The sequence below is a fragment of the Patagioenas fasciata genome, chromosome 9, assembly GCF_037038585.1.
Source record: "Patagioenas fasciata isolate bPatFas1 chromosome 9, bPatFas1.hap1, whole genome shotgun sequence".
In the NCBI taxonomy this organism is placed as follows: Eukaryota; Metazoa; Chordata; class Aves; order Columbiformes; family Columbidae; genus Patagioenas; species Patagioenas fasciata.
In genome coordinates this window covers 13,319,358-13,334,235 of record NC_092528.1, presented here as the reverse complement: position 1 = coordinate 13,334,235, position 14,878 = coordinate 13,319,358, and the positions used below count along the sequence as shown (strand labels likewise).

At 43.7% G+C, this 14,878-nt stretch overlaps 1 protein-coding gene across 3 annotated transcripts in view; it reads right to left on the bottom strand.

The window, feature by feature from the left end:
* Positions 1 to 14,236, bottom strand: part of ACSL3 (acyl-CoA synthetase long chain family member 3) — a 49,578-nt gene extending 35,342 nt beyond the window's left edge. For 2 of the 3 annotated variants that reach the window (XM_065844403.2, XM_065844405.2), the window contains exon 1: positions 14,083 to 14,236. The gene's annotated coding sequence lies outside the window, so the exon portion shown is untranslated. The remainder of the gene's footprint in view (positions 1 to 14,082) is intronic. The other variant, XM_065844404.2, reaches the window with a different exon arrangement.
* Positions 14,237 to 14,878: the final 642 nt, after the last annotated feature.

Sequence of the window (14,878 nt, the reverse complement as noted above, 5' to 3'; positions counted from 1 at the left end):
TTTCATACCTATTACCCATCTCCAGTTATTATTTATAGAGCTATTCAGTTTTTAAGCTGAATATGTTCCGGAAAACATTTTCAGTGAACTGACTATACGCTGCTTGAGGTAGGTACCCAGGGTGCCCACTGTCCCATTTCTTACTTCCATGATTTCACACGTACTAATTAAACAAAACCAAACTCAAACCCAGAGATTCCTGGATACCTTTGCAAAAAAAACCCAAACCAAAACAAACCAAATGTATCCATCAACAATTTATAGTTGCGGGAACACACATTAGATTCCTCTTACCAGTGAATCTTGCAAAAAGAAACTGAATTGTTAAGATTCACAAGAAGGATAAAAAGGTTATTTACAGGGTTAGAATTTATTGGACAAAATAAGTGAGTGTCTTCATGTATTGCTCTATGTCTTCATTATAAAAACTACCAATCCAAATACTCAAGACAACATAACAAAGACCATAATATAGAATTTTAATTGTATCATAAATTAGTCTCTATTAGTTTACATCCAGACTTAAAAAGCAACATTAACAACCCTAAGAAAGCAGGTTTTTTTACTACATCTGGAATTCACTATTAGAGCTGCCAGTGAAAACATTTCCTTGCTTGCATTCAGCAAGTCAGCTCTTCTTTTACAAAAAAGAGACCTAAAAAAACAAATTACTGTTATTCATTTATAAATACTCATGTACTATATCAAAACACAGAATAAAACCAAATGTACAGAGGCAAAAGCCTGTGCTTCAAAAGGAAACTCCTTTGACTATGAAGTGAGGTAGAGCCTGAGGTAATGAGCAGTACTGAAAAAAGAATCTTAAATGTATAACCATCTGAGGGGAAGATGTGTATTGCAATATGGATTTAAGACAGTTACATTTGAAAACAGGTGTTCCTCACAGCTACAGAAGTGTTTTCACACATCTCGTGAAGTGGAGCGGACAGAAATCCGAACAAGCCCTAGAGAATGGTGGAAATGGATGCCTCAGGTCCCTAGAAAAGAGTTGGTGCTCAGCACATTTTCCCAAATTTGAAGCAAGGGCCCATCTCAGCTGCCCCAGGACTGCTGACGGGACCTGTGTCACTCCCCAGGGCCCAGCTCCCCCCCGGCCATCCTGCTGGCCCTCTGGCAGGCCCTGTGGTTTCCACCCAAGCGTAAAGCCCTGCTTACCTTCCAGCCTCCCTGCTCCTCCATGCCACCCTTTTCCAGGGTATCTGAGGCTCAGCATCACTTCTAGAGCAATGGAGACCTTCCAGGCACCTCTCAAACATCCACAAAACCCTTCAACAGGCAGACCCAAAACCCTGTTCCAAAAGTGAGAGACTCTGTTGAGTCACACTGGGAACATCACCTCCAGTCCTCGATTTCTCACTCCAAGTCCTGAACAAGAGACACCCGTCTCTCCCTGGACTCTGCCCCCTGACACTACACATGTTGTGAACTGCTATTAGCTTGCACAGAAAAAGGTACGGTGGGAGACCAAAACTACTACTGATTACAGCTTTTCTCTCAAAAGGATGCAGATTTTCTGGACATGAGGAAAACAACTACTCTCTGGAAGCACATAATGGGTAATTTGGAGCTACCTTGCTCAGACTGCCCTGGAGTCTCCAGCTGTGACCCACCTCTCGCACAACCCTGGGTGAACACCCAGGCTCTCTAACTGCTCCCAGTTGCACTGAACTCCACTCTTCACAACAACCCAGGTGCTTCTGTGCACAAGCGTGTTTCTGAAAGTACACGAAGGCACACACAGACCATCAGAAAAGACACATCTCAACCTGGAACAAACCGGTTTAAGGTGTTTAACAGACTGCCAGGGCAGCCAAGGCTGCTCACAAAGCGCACGGCCTGCGGTTGTGGTTTCAGTTTGGCTCAAGCAGATTTAATGCTGGGCTGCTAATAAAAACAGACCATTCATCTCCAAAACATGATCCAACTCTTTCCCTCCACTGTACAACACAGGAGTGCCTGTGTGGCTAGGACTGAGTCAGGTTTGCTTGCTGAGCCAGTTTAAACTGTCTGCTTCTCAGGGCAGAAGGGGCAGATTCGCCTTTGTGTCAACTTTGGTGCACACTTGAGCCTAGGGTGAGTCAACACAGGCGCCTAAATCAACAGAAATTAGTACTACAAAAGAAGTTATTCTTCTGCTATCTCCAACTGGGTAACCGTGAATAGAGAGATGCTCATGCCACCCCGAAGAGGGAACGCACAGCTGGCCACGCTGTAAATCAAACCTCTTGGCTGTAGGAAAACCAAGATCAGCACAAGCCAAGACACAAAACACCTCGTGACTTGATCATCACCAGTACACTGGGGGATCAGAGAAGACCTGTGGTCTGGAGCATTAACCTTCTGCTTTCATTACTAATGATCTCTCCCCATTTGCTTTTTTTGGACATCCCCCTTGGTGGTTGCAGGTGCTACAGCCTAAATACCTTAATCATGCCTATAAGTACAAAGAAATTTAATTGGTGTCCTTCACATCTCAATGTCACATTTGTAAAATGCCACTTCTCTTTCCTTAGTGGGTAGACAGAAGGCATGTTATTCAGATAAATACATTATTAGGTACTTGTTAGACACCAAAGTACTCTAACAGTAGGAATTACATGAAAAGAAGTCCTTTACTCTAAGGAGGGACTTTCTACTATATAAACTCAACTCGAGGCAATGAAAATAGTTTTATTACCTAGAAAAGTTCACAAAACATTAACATTTTCTTTCCCCCTTACACCAAGGGGAAAAATACCACACCTAGCGGTGGCAGAAAAGAGGGAGACAAATGTTGTAGCACAGAACTAAATTAGATGTTAGTTAGAACTAAATTAGATGTTAGTTGACATCTCTAGAGGGCAAAGACCTGCGCTTTCACTTAAATGGTCCTTGGTATATCCAGTCATTTCTAAAAATGTAATGGTAAGCAGGTGTTAAAAGCCTCCATCTGTCATCAGCCTGTTATATGTATTTCCATGTCCCATTTGTACGAGATATCACTGCATGTTGCAGGGGAGCAGGAGACTCAGGTTCGTAACTATATCCTCCGCTTTCTAACAAAACAAAACCAGTAATAATTATGAGGACCTGAAAGCTAAAGTGACAATCACAAAGCAGATAGCTTTATTTTTCCCAAAAAAACTATGGGACTTTCAATGCACAGTTCAACTGTACGGGCTACAAACTGAAGTTTAAACCTTTGTTAAAGTGAAAAGTAAAATTAAATCAAGATAGGGTCAGAACAACACTTGAACAGGCATTCCTAAAGCTCCTGTTACCTACGACAGAAGTAGCCTTCCAAGATACTAAAATCAGCTGAAAATGCAAGCCCCATTGCAATTCTTTATCTTAGAAACTCTCCTATTCAAAACATTTTAAAACTTATACAAGACAGGTTAACTACGTAAAGGATTGATGAATACCTCTTCTATAACAACAAAACACAGCTCTAAGGTAACAATTGCTGTCAAGCAAACCACGCTTCCCAATAAACTAAAATTACTGTTACTACTACCATGGAGAAGAAAATAGCACAATAAAAACCATAAATGAAAGTCATTCAACAAAGTAATGCTTATGCCAGTAGCACAATCCAGTGCTGCTGTATCTTTTGTCTCCTTTTCTTCCCACTAGGTAATACTGTTTCAGGGCAAACAAGTATCTTACTCATTTCAGGCACTTTGATTTATCAGATACTGTCAATATATTGCTTCCATTCCTTCTCATAAGCAGTTATTAGAGCATTTAAGAGATGTATTTAATGCCAGACTAAATTAAATGTTTTCATATTTGTGTCGGAGAAGCAAAAAATGTAATCAATAAAAGTACCTTACTGCTGAAGAAGACCTCAGAGTAACTTTGGTATCCACAAATTAACTGTCGAAGAGACAAAACCACCAGTTTTCCCAAGCATACCACTAGAGTTTGAAACCACAGATACAAATTAAACATGGAAGAGCACTTAAACAAAAACACTGCATACACAGAATGAAAAAGTCTGCATAAAAATAAACCACAAGCTTTATTATTACACCAAACCGTTGGTTTCTGCAGAAGCAGAGCAACAGCCCAGTTATCACTGCCAGTTTATCACTCTCCAAATTCCTACAATCATTTTGCAATTGTTGAAGACAATCCTCCTAAGTCCTTCCACTGGGAGGCAGACTCTGCTTTCCATTTAAATGGAAGGGCCTGACCAGAATGGTTTGATATGCCATTTTCTGCTACAAAATACAGCCTTAGATGAGTATTTCTGGGAAATCTAAATGCTAAAGAGTGAACAGGTCTGGTGTGTTTGTTTCTTACAAATCAAAACAGAAATTGATGTTCTGCTGCTGTATATTCAATCTGCTTGTGTGCTGTATTGTAGCAATGTATTCGTCAGATCAGAACAAAAATTGGACATAATGATACCAGAGATTTTTAGTAGCAAAGGTGCTTCTGTCTTCTTCTCTAGCAGAATTTACACGTGCTTAAAAATGTTCTCATTTACTTCTAGATGAATTAGAGTTCACATAGTGTGACAGCAAAAATTATTAGCCATTATCCTGTATTATTTTTTTTTCTAAATAGCAGGTGGCCAGCTCCAAAATCTGGTAAGCCCTATGATTTATACTGGTTTTGTCTTCTTTCTGGAATATTTCTTCTTTATTTGATGGGCTTTTGTCAGGGATAACCTTAAGCCAGAACCTCTTTAAAGAAGCAGCAGCAGATGAATACACTCAAGCAACAAAGCAAACCTGAGAGAACAAAATTATGATACAGGCTTCAGAAGAAAAAGGAATTTATTCCAAATCTTTAGAGAAGTTCCTCATAAGAAAAATCAGCCAGAGGAACAATACTTTCAAGAGGAATTTTACAATACATTTCAAAGGAATCAGGACAGCCACAGCATGCTCAAAGCTCTCAAAGTGATCAAGTGGGATGTTTCACCACTTAAATTTGAAAGGCTGAGCTGTTGACATTTTCAATACACTTTCTCTTTTGAATCATAGAATCACAGAATCACTTTTTTTGGAAGAGACCCTCAGTACCATCGAGTGCAATCATAACCTAACTCTGACACTAAACTATGTCCCTAAGAACCTCATCTAAATGTCTTTTAAACACCTTCAGGGATGGTGACTCCACCACTGCCCTGGGCAGTCTGTTCCAATGCCCAACCACCCTTTCCATGAAGAATTTTTGCCCCGATATCAGAAGGTTAAATATCTTTTCAGATTCCAATTGCTTGGGTTTTCGTGCACTTCTGTTGGTTTGTTTTTCCTTTTTTCAAACAACATCACTGTGTCCAGGCATCTACAGGAATTTACTACCAAAAAAAATGTAATGAAGCAGCTCCCACAAGAACACCTGCTTTTCCCCTTCCCCGCTTTCCTCTGGGGCACATCTCCAGAGCAGGGTCAAGCCCTCTCCTCACAAGTCCCTCAGAGGGGACCACCACCTTTCCAGAGAAAGACCACTGCTCCCAGGGCCACGTGCATGCTTCAGACAACGTCCTGTAACATCCACTCCCAATATAACGAAGAGATGCCCCCCAGTCACACAGCAAAAAAGCAACAGGAATGCAATTTATGAAGAACACAGACCCAGGAGTGTTGCCTCAAGCCAACATCTGCACAAGACCCACCGGGCGTTTCACACCTCATGAAGTGAACCTCTCTGCATGGACCAAACGAGACATATCAAAAGCAGCACCTCACTCCAGCAACTACACAAAAGCAGAAAATAACTTGTAGAGCTTTTCCCGGGCACAAATAGAAAGGGAGAAATGTCCTGTGAATATGCAATTTTCAAGTACACTTCCAGTAATTTCACCTCTGCCACAAGTTACAAATCTATTCTCAAAAACACTCTTATGTTTCTTAGACTGCTTACATCAGTATCCGTGAAATCACATCTCCTAAACACACCAATTTATAGGTGATCACCCTTGACTCCTACACTGTTTAACAGAAATACTTTACACTTACATATATTTGAACATATACCCCAATTGTACCAGAATGCACAGGAATTACCCTTCTCTCATTATTTTTCAGAATGTAACGCTAAAAAAAAATTACTTCGCTTATTAAACTTCAGATTTCAAAAAGGCTCAAATTAAACTAAACTGTGATTTATAAGACACTGGTAATGTTGCACACACAATCAGCAGAAATAGACTTAAGCAAATGTTTCCTATGGATATAAGCATGACACTATAAATGCCAAGTTGCCAGAAGGAATGGCACCTGGAAGCCACTTACTTAGGAATGTTTTTTTTGCCTTTGCCACAGAGGCACAGCCCTGTTCTCTGCAACACCAGCGGGGGCCAAATTGGCTCCTGGACAGAGCACTTGACAATGCCTGGGGACAGACACCACACAAGCAAGTTTCAGCTGTTGCTGCCTCAGCCTCATTCCCCATGTATTTATGGGCAGACAGCACTCTTCTTCTGCACTCAAAAAGTGGGGGGTGACCCACTGGGAGTCACACAGAAGCTTATGTTACAGAAAGACTAGCAGCCTCTTCCACTGCAAACCACTGTATGAGGTTTTTATTTCTCCTGGCTGCTCTGAAATTCTAGGGACAGAGGGAAACACAATATTACAAAACAAAGAAACAGCAAAGGAAAAATAAAATATTTCAAGTCCAGCTTTTTCCTAAAGAGCTACATTATCTAGGTTTCATGTTACACTGCTTGAGGAAATTACTTCTTTGCTCAAAATCCAGCACTGGAATTTATTTAAATATAGGATAAGAATGTCTGTCCTGCTCATTTACCATCTTATTTTCTAACCTTAGAAATAACAGAGCATCAAGACAATCTCTCTCCTCTATCAAACCGGAATGAATATCCTTTTCTCTCTGTTTATGACTCTTTCTCTTTTTTTTGTATGCAAAGCAAGGCAGGATCAGTTATGAACATGCCCAACAACTGCATAACATGAAACAAATGCAAAACAAGGACTCATTAAACTAGAGGCCATTTTATTCTACATGAAGAAGCATTAAAGCAGCGCAGTCCTCAGCTTCGAGTCCTTATGTGTCATCCTTGAAAATAAAACTTACAAACACGTGCTGAAAATCAGAGGACAACATCCAGTGCTCACAGATATGGACTGGAGTGGACGGAGGTGATAAGGTAACAAAATCCTCACATGAGACAATTCAAGTCAGTGGTTCAGAATCAGTATACAAATACTATGTAGGTGGATGAAGTTTCTGGCAGAAGGGAATCCTCATTTAGATTCTATTCAGGGAAAACAAACACACCCTTAGACTCTGATTATGTAAACATGACCAAATTATTGAAATACCTGGCTGGGTACTGCAAGTTTTTAAAACAAGAACACTGGCCTTTTCAAAAAAAGAAAGGTGCCATAGTACTCCCAGCACTGGCAAGAATTTTGTGAATATTCCCAGGCAAAATTATTTTGTCTGTGTTATAGAGATTATCTAGAATAAACTAGAGATTGTCCAGAATAAACTATTAAATATTTCCAGAAGAAAAATATAAGTATTTTATCTGTTTTATGAGCCACCAACATTTCAAAAACCAAAAGTAATTACATGCATTTAAAAAAAAAAAATCCCTGAATCACGAAAATTTAAGCTAATGATGTAATTAAAATATATACAATTTCAACCACTGTACTTTTAGACTCTGTTATCTTAGATGTATACACACCTACAGATGCCCACACACACACAACTCAGGCTGGTAGCTCTCTCCTTCTTTCACACCCTGGACCCGGCCACAGTTGTATACGTGAATGCATAACACAGGATGGGGACAAAATATTTCTTTAATAAAACTCATTTTATTGGTAAATGACAGATTTTTGAAAACCAAAGCTGTGACAAGTTTCTTTATGAATGTCTATTTCAGGTACTGCTCCCGACCGAAAACCCTCACAGCACTTTCCAGCACACACTAACAGCCTTGGCTTTGTGGCTGGGAGGTTCACACACCAGCTCACAGCCCTCCTACGCTTCATTAGAAACTGGATTTGTATCTTGTTCTTGAAAGTATTGGATGTTATCAGTTCAAACTATTTGTACAGATTGTAAGAGAACTAGATAAAAATCTCAATAAGCATTTTCTCCCCAAGGGGAGGGGCAGGGAGGAATAAAAATCTACATAGTTATGCACACTGCAGAACTGGAAAGTATTTTCTAGGCAGCTCAAAGCTGTCCATTACAAAAATGATTTCTCCAGTCACAGCATCCTCAGAACAATACAGTGCAGCAATACCTGATCAGAATGATTACAGTGAAGCTACCCATGACTGACACACCTTCCCCAGCAGTTTGTGCACTGCCTGCTGCACAACAGACTGAACCCACATGTTGCTCCCTGCCTGAGAGCTGCTGGGACCGCTGCCTCCCTCACCTCGCTCCTCTTCAGCACTCACCGAACATATAAATCCATACCAAATCTGCAGCCAAAAAAAAAAAAGCACATGCATCTCTCTATATAACCGCTTAAATCCCACTGCAAAGCCATCATCTCATGCTTCTCTTCTCCTGTTCCCTTCTGCCTTTCTCCATACCACATATGTAAAACACAGACTACAGACATCCCCTTTACCAAACGCAAACACACATCTAACTTTAAAAACTAACCATAGATGCTTCACTTTCCACATTTTTCATAGGTTCTCACAGAATGAACCCCTAAACTTTTGATTTTAATAATGGTTCAGTGACACAACTGCAGACCATGCTCCACTGTTCCACAGACTATATTCTGATATTCTCTTAAAATTCTGGTAGAAATCATACTGTATGTCTGATCCAATAAACCTTACATCATCATGCACACTGCTGTATGATAATGCACTAATTGCTCTGTAGTCTTCTAGTCAAGAAGCAAAGAACCCATGTAAAACCTTCCTGCAGGTGGTCAAGGTTTCTCCTCTGTCTCAGTAATCAACCTGAACAAAAAGAGGCACGTTTCATACTCTGTCCTGGACAGCAGGAAGGGAAAGGCAGAAGTGTCTTTCCTCTAAATATGTAAAAAAAAATTTCCTATATAGTTTTCAGTTCACAGTATCCTTATGAGTTTATCACAGGAGGAGAGAATGTTCTACAGAGACAGTAAAATAACACAGCAAAGAGATGGGGAACTGGATCTGGCAGTGCAATACTGCTGCTACTCTGCTGCTTCATCTTCAGCAAGTCACTTCTGATCTTTATTATCTATTTTCCCCTTCCAGGTCTCATACTGCTTTCATCCAGTAGATACAACTGCTCAGGGTAAAGATGATGTTTACACGGTATCCAAAAAACCCAAAACACTGGATTTCCAATTTTTAAGTGAAATAGGAAAGTGAAATAGGACTGCAGTTTGTTATTGCTGTTTTCCACTCTCAACAGTGAAAACCCATAAATCAATAACTTTCAATAATCATATCTTCCCTGCTTTTCAGGAAACTCAGAGCTCAGAACCAGCTTGTCCCATTTCTGACATTGTAATTAACCAGCACACCCTCATAATTAACAAGACTCAGGAACACTGAGGGAAATATGACTTCCCAATGCACATGTTAAATTGCTGTCACCTGCTCCTAAGGGATCCCAGACACTACATCAGCACCTCAACTCCCCATGAGCTGTGCATAAGGAATGAGGGGACACGTGTGCAATTCCTTCCCTAGGATCATTAAAGACTGTTTCAACCTTTGAAACAGGCTCATTCTAAATCAATTCTGAATTTTGAACAACTTTTCTCGAGTTAATTTAGAAGTTAATACAAAATAAGATCTGAGCTTCTTTCAGAGGATTGCATTTTCCCCTATATTCCTCGATTTAGCAATAGCCATTCAGGAGGTGTGATTAGGATACAGCCTTGCTCAAGTGACTTCTTTCAACATCTTCCACATCCTTAGATCCCCACCTGTAACCTGGAGTACTAAAACCTTCAAGAGCTCTTTAGGTCTTACTACATGGCAAAGCCTGATGTAGATCAGGATCTCAGGATGAAGAGCAGTTCTTCCAACTCTAATTGCATAATTACATAAAGTCTTGCTATTTGATAGCTGTTTAAGACTGGCTTCAGTGCTTGCTGTGTTTCTCCAAGTGTGATGATTAAACCTGCGCTGCCAGACCAGATGCAGGCCTAAACAAGCTGGCCCAGCAACTCCCACTGCGACCGCTCCATGGGCACAATAGAGTCACAGGACAATTTGGGTAGGAAAGAACCTCATACGTCATCCTGCTTTGAGCTGGAAGTTGAACCAGGGACCAGTCAGACTTTGAAAACCTCCCCGGAAAGAGACTACACAGCCTCTCTGGGCAACAAGTCCCACTGCTTGCTGACCTCATGGTGAAAAATGCTTATAGAAACAGATCCCTCTGACTTCAGTTCACACCCACTGCCTCTTGTCCTCCCACCAGGCAGCACTGTGAAGAACCTCGCTTCACACTCTTGAAAACCTCCCCATAGGTGCTGGAAGGGCCCCCCAAGCCTTCTCATGCCCAGGTTCAACAACAGGCACAGTTCCTCTGCCCCGTCACAAGGCAAAAGCTCACACCTCCAAGACCTCATTAGCTCTCCACTGAACTCACCCTGGTTTATCAACATTTCCCTGTCCCAGGGGGGCAGTACAACTGGATGCCATGTTCTGGATGGGGTCTAACAAGTGCTGAGTGGTTGCAAATAATTGCCTGACTTGACCTCCTGGCTGCACTCCTGTTAATACAGGGCACAGGGCTGCCCCACACTCAGCCTGCTGCCCCCCACCACCCCAGAGGTCACCCAGCAGAGCTGCTCCGGGCCAGGCCAGCCCCAGGCTGCGCTGCTGAGGAGTCACTCCTGCCATGGAACAGAGCCAAGAAGCCCCTGCCCTTAAATACCTGTTTAAATGGTAAACTTGCTTAGTAATCAGCAGCAGATGAAATGGATAGAAATTGAAGCCAAGTCTTCTTAGTGTTAATACACCTTACTTAGTAGTACTAAGTCGCATCTTAGGGCCATATTCAGATGGCCTAAATTCCACATAAATCCTTCTGCCTCCTATTTCTTATTAGCTGGCTTTCAGGCAGCTCCTCATTCAGCGTCTGACGTAAATTCTCTGAATTGCTCTCCAAAACCACCCAGGTTTCTCCACTGACTGAGAAAAGGGGCTTAATGGGAATTCAGGCCACCTGAACTTAGTCTTAAAGGTCTGGTAACACTGCAGTGTCAGACTGCATTATCCTTTTGGTTTTGTCACCACGACAGTAACTAGTAGCTTGTTTGTCAGGACAGGTTTTAGTTTAGTTACTTTTTCACTGGAAGAAAATGTAGGTTTCTAAACATTTCAGGATTCAGTTCTTTCTGCTACTTTCTGGAAATTCACTCCATAGCTGGATCTCTCTGAATAAGAAGGCTTTATCCATAGTTCCCTCCCATTTTGTCCTGAGCCACGTGTACTGCTTTGTCCCACATCTTGACGATTCACTGATAAAAATTCGGTCCTCAGTATGACTGTGGCTTAAACCATTCACTGGTCTACAGAAAGCAGAAATAAAAGTCCTACACCAGCACTAAATGTGGGCTAGAGGAATCAATGGCTTAAACATGCACCAGTGCAGGAAGAGCATACCACGCTTTAAGGCAGGCACAAAGACATTTCCTCTAGTTCTTCAAAGACTATTTGTATTCCAGTGTATACCATTCTGATTTTCTTATGCTTCAAGATGAACCAGATCTCTTGATTCAAGAACTTTTTTCTCATAAGCATTGTGGTTTTATAACAGCACCATAAACTGAAGAGTTACACATACCAGCATGTTTTACTCAATGGTTTTACATCATGAGGGTCCTCCAAGCAAGAGAGATGGAGCAGAGAAGATGGGAACTACCTGTAAAACGTCTGAAAAGAGGAACTAGATTGACCACACCATAGTGCTCATAGATACCAGCTGTGAAGTACACACAGCTGTGAAATATACAAAATATTGAGGCTGAGGTTTATTATCTTCGTTATTATTTTGAGTGGACCAGGACACTTGGAGATGGCACAACTTTCAGAACCAAGTATCAGCTTATTGAGGATCAAACAGGCTATTTTACAATAATTTCAGTAGGTTTGCTTCTCCCCAAAGGATTCTGTTTCCATTAGTCAGAAGCTTGCTTTCCTGACCAGCCAACAGGGACTGGATCCCTGTTGTGTTTTGACCACATGGATCAGCAGATCCACCAGATTGACTCAAGTCTGTCAGCCAGCCATCAAAACTGAACATACAAAGCATGAAATCTGGACCCACCTCCTGTTTTTAGGGATTAACAATAACAAACATGCCGAATAACTACAAAGAAAATTAATTCTTTCAGTAACAACGTTTAGCTTCAACCATTCCAGAAGCATAGGTCCACAGGACAAGGAGGAATTATCAGGCTTAACATGTCTTAACTTTTGAAAGCACACAGGACAAGTGAATACTATGAGGCGAACTTGCGCTCTCAGTGGCGCAGATGGTTATGGGTATAAAGTCTCAGGAGTGCACCCAGATGATTTTCTCTTAGGACATAACCAAGACCTGCTAACACTCCTACCATTCCTGATTTCTACAGCTTATCACTAGGAAAAAAAGTCATATGCCACACTGAATTTTTGCACATTGACATGCCAAGTCCACTCTAGAGAAAGACTATTTCTACAGCAGAATGTACCGAACAAAAATCCCACTAAGTCTTTTTTGTTTCATTTTGTTCTTTTTCTTGATGCTTAGATCAATATATTTTTAAAATTCCATGTTAACACAAATACTCCTTAGGATTTCTATAATATTCTAAAATATTTTGAGTAAAAATGAGTGCCCTTACCCTTAACAGACTTTTAAAAGTACTCAAAATCACCTACCATTGATTTTGCTCTTCTTCACAAGTTCTGTATCGCTAACAGCACTTTTGAAGTTAGTGAGTGAAGCTATTTAAATACAAGAATTTCACACTCGGTGTTATCAAATCCATTTCAGAGGCCAAAGAAAGACATGTTCTAGAACTAGGTACTTACAAACAAAATGCAGCACTTCTCATTTAAAAAAAAATTATATACCAGTTGTTGTACACAATTATTACATGTTTTGTGGGGGTTATTTCTTCAGCAAGTTTTAAAAAATCTAGTGGTACTGATACACCACCTTACAAGTATTTTTACTCAAGTGGCCATTTTATTTTTTTCTGAAGTTGACTGTTTGCTTATTTCCCAAAGAGTCTGTATGGGTTCCACAAACTGAACCTCGTGCTGTTCATGGAACTACCTGAAACAATCTTTCAACCCTTGCTCCTTTCCCACACACTTCAAACGCTCCTCCGCTGTCCTTCCCGAGCAAGTCCATGAGGGGGACGCACCTCAGCACTAAATCCAACATCAAGCCCCCCGAAATCAGAATGAAAATACTAGAATATTATTGGAAATCCTGTATCGTATCTCCCCTCCCCCGACCGTGCCGGTTTCACATTACACGCGTTTACAGACCATAAGCTGCACGTCGAGACCAAGACAACGCGCAAACGCACTCTCGGTACCAACGCCCAAGATGTGAGATACCCCACCAAAGGGGTCCGGACACGGCGTGTGTGTCTGTGTGTGTGTTTCTGGGTTCCGGCGGTACCCGCCGGCGGGCACCCCCAGCCCGGCCGGTGACTCACGCCGTGCCTTCTCCACAGCCTCGTACGTAACAGCCAAAACACAAAGAAAAGCAGAAGAAAGCGGCGCCTACTACTTCACCGATGAGCCGGCAAGCCGCTCCCGTGCGCCCCGGCGCGCAGCGCGGGCGCTCACCCCCGACCGGCGGCGGAGACCGCCCGGCCGCCGCAGCGGGACCCGGCGAGGCGCAGGGGGCTCCCCGCACCGCAAGCCGAGCCGAGGGCGGCTCTGGCTGAGCCCCCGCTCCCCAGCCCGCCGCACCGCTTCAGCACCACCGCGGTCCGCACCGCGGCCGCGGCCGCGGCCGCGCCCGGCCCCACGGAGGCGGTTGGAGGCCGTCCCGCCCCGGGCTGCGGCCCCAGGAATTCCAGCGACCCCGCACCACAACGGGGCCAGGCGCGCCGCCGGTGGCGCAGAGCCACGCAGCCCCCCCCGCGCCCCGCAGACGCGCACTCACCGGGCCCGGCCCAGAGGACGCCCGCGGCCGGCTCTACCCACCCGGCGCGGCCGCTCCCGCTGCGTGTCCCGAGTGCGCGCCCCCGGCCGCGCCGCGCCACGGGCTGAGCTCAGCGGCCGCTCGGCAGCCCGCCGCCGCGCGCCCTCATTGCGTATGCGGCACGGCGCCTCCTGGTTGGCCCGAGCGGGGTGGCGCGCGGGGCCGGGCTCCCGAGGAGCGGCGGGGGGGGGGCTGAGCCGGACCGGGGTTACTGCCGGCCACCGCGGCGGTGGGCGGAGCCAGAGGGCCGGCACGTCCCCGCCCCCCGTGCCGCGCGCGTCAGCCGCCGCACCGTCAGCGCTGCGGCGGCATTGCGCCTGCGCAGCCGCTCCGCCGTGGCGGGGCTCGTCTCACTTGCATCTGTGTGTCTTTCTTCTCTATTAAAACGTCTGTTAATTACCTGTAGCTCTTCCTTACTTTCATTTCTTGGACGGGAGCTCCCACAGTGACGGGAGTAGCTGCATAAATGTGTCACGGGTGGTGGGGAGCAGCGGGGGCTCTGGGAACATGTGCCATGGTGAGGACACCTGCCAGAGAGCCAGCCCCTGTGTGCCGGGACAGCTGCCCTCCTCCTGCCAAGCTGCTTGGGTCCTCCTGTCAAAACACTGCAAGAACTTCAGAGTTTGAGGTTGCTGTTGGGATTTTACTGAGGCAGGGGTTTACGTGAAGGTGTCACTAGTGGCGGTTGCTGCAGAGGTTGGTGACGTGGAGCTCTGCTGACAGAACTGAGCAAAGACAGTTTGTTTCTTATTGACTG